The 2,285-nt window shown below is 39.3% G+C and overlaps 1 long non-coding RNA gene across 1 annotated transcript; it reads left to right on the forward strand.

The window, feature by feature from the left end:
- The first annotated feature begins 547 nt into the window (after positions 1–547).
- Positions 548–1,964, forward strand: LOC124475961. The gene is made up of 4 exons (XR_006956981.1): positions 548–751; positions 855–906; positions 1,173–1,434; positions 1,589–1,964. It is a non-coding gene; the product is annotated as an uncharacterized LOC124475961 (long non-coding RNA).
- The last annotated feature ends 321 nt before the right edge of the window (positions 1,965–2,285 follow it).

The following is a 2,285-nucleotide window of genomic DNA, read 5'->3' on the forward strand; positions in this document are numbered from 1 at the left end:
CTTTCTGTAAGGCAGACATACACGGATATTAGCGATGAGGATCTAAAGAAAATTGTATCCGACTTCATTGCCATTTGCCCCAACACGGGTTATAATGTTGTCACGGGACATCTGAAATCTATCGGGATAAGGTAGGCCTAATTATGACATGTCGATGGAGGTCAAAATGCAGTAGCAGACATTAAGAAACCAAGTGTGCAGTTTCCGTGTATTTGTTTGTTATCATATGTTATATTTGATTTTTCAACAAGAGTCCAGCAACGCCGTGTTCGTGAAGCACTCAGATGTGTTGATCCAGTTGGGACGGTATTGCGTGGACTTCGGTTGAATGTAATTCCCAGGCGTCCATACTCAGTTCCAGGCCCATTGTTCCTGTGGCACATTGATGGCTACCATAAACTTATACGGTAAGACTGACATTATCCATAAGATGACAATTGGATTTTCGTTGTGATTATGTGATTATTTAACATATTTTTGTATCAATCCTGTAAAGGCAAGTTTATAATTACATGGGGACATTACTTTATTAATTTCAGATGGAGAATGGTCATCCATGGAGGAATTGATGGGTTTAGCAGGAAGATAGTTTTCCTTAGAGCTGCCAACAACAACATGGCATCAACAGTCCTTGATTGCTTTCTGGAGGCAGTCCAGAATCATGGTTTGCCACGATGCGTCCGCAGTGACAAAGGGGGTGAAAACGTGGAGGTGGCCAGGTATATGCTGGAGAATCCAGAACGGGGACCAGGTAAAAATTCTTATGTTTAATATGGAGTATGTGATGTATACAGAAACTTAGTTATTGTCATACATTTCAAATAGTTATATTGTGTCATTTTTTTCTTTACCAGAATGCAGAAGCTTCATCACTGGAAGAAGTGTTCACAATCAGAGAATAGAAAGGTATTTTTGGAAAAGGGGACACATTTGTGTAGATTTCGCATTAATTGTCAGTTGTTATTTTCATGGTTTTATTCTGTCATAATTTATTTTTCCAACTTAACAACTCATGAAACATCTTGTATATTGAGCCTATTGGTCTTTAATTATAGTTTTATGGTTTTTGAACTATCACATTCTTCATACATTTATTTGTGTTGTTGTTGTTATTTTGGATGTAAATATAATACATAGTACATTGTTGTGCAATGTACTTTTGATCCCAACAGGTTATGGCGTGATCTCTGATGTGTTGTAGTTAATAACTACTACGCAGCCTTCAGACACCTGGAGGAAAATGGCATGTTGGATCCTGATGAAGACCTACATGTTATCTGCCTGCATTATGTAATGCTTCCCAGGATCAATTGGCACCTCCAACTGTTCATTCAGACCTGGGACCATCATCCTCTGTCTTCGGAGGGTAACCGATCACCTCAACAGCTGTGGGTTGCAGGACAGCTGTTGGATGAACTGCAGACTCCAGAGCAGGTATGTAATTCAAAAGATATCAGACAATATAACAGACAAACTAAGGGACCAGTGGATACTTCTGCCAGACACCCTGCTAACATTTCCTTGAATGTTTTACAAACAAGTAAACTATTCATTAAATATAAGTGTTTATTTTATTTATTTTTTACAGATTGAGGATGCTGATTGGGGCATCGACTGGGATGGACCTGTTGGTCAACCCGATGACCAGCGACAGGTTAATGTCCCAGCTGCTCCAACTACTTTAAAAGAACAAATTGAGGCCCATCTGAGGGACAATATCGACCCGTTCCTGACCAGTGATGTGTTTGGGATAGATATCTACACAGAGGCTGTAATATTGTCTCAAGAACTTCTGGCCAGTTAGCCTAATACTGCAGCCTTTTAACACCCAGACCAGTAAAGTCTTTAGCATAGACGTTTACATGTAGGCCATAAGTCTAATACAAAATAGGATGTGAAGGAACACAGGACACAATTTAGGGTGTAAACACATGGGGGACATTTGTTTTCAACTACGTTTTCAATGCAAGCTGTAACACTTGTGCCATGTGTGTATGTCATAAACGTTCATGAACACAATTTTAAGTATGCTTTTTGACTGTTTTTTGTTCTCTGGCCATATCGACACTCAACTAATTACAGGCGCTTTTAGACTATGTTGTCACGGGTATCTGGGAGTTTTCAGAAATAAAATTGGTGATTGGACGGCGAAGATATTAAGCCAGGAACCATGGGAAAAATTGTTCCCATAGGCCTATTTGAATGGTAATATCCCGCGTTAAATTTAACGCGCTCAGCATTCTATGCAGTTCATTCCATGCAATTGTCGTAGAAGTTAAAACAAT

The sequence above is a fragment of the Hypomesus transpacificus genome, chromosome 13, assembly GCF_021917145.1.
Source record: "Hypomesus transpacificus isolate Combined female chromosome 13, fHypTra1, whole genome shotgun sequence".
In the NCBI taxonomy this organism is placed as follows: Eukaryota; Metazoa; Chordata; class Actinopteri; order Osmeriformes; family Osmeridae; genus Hypomesus; species Hypomesus transpacificus.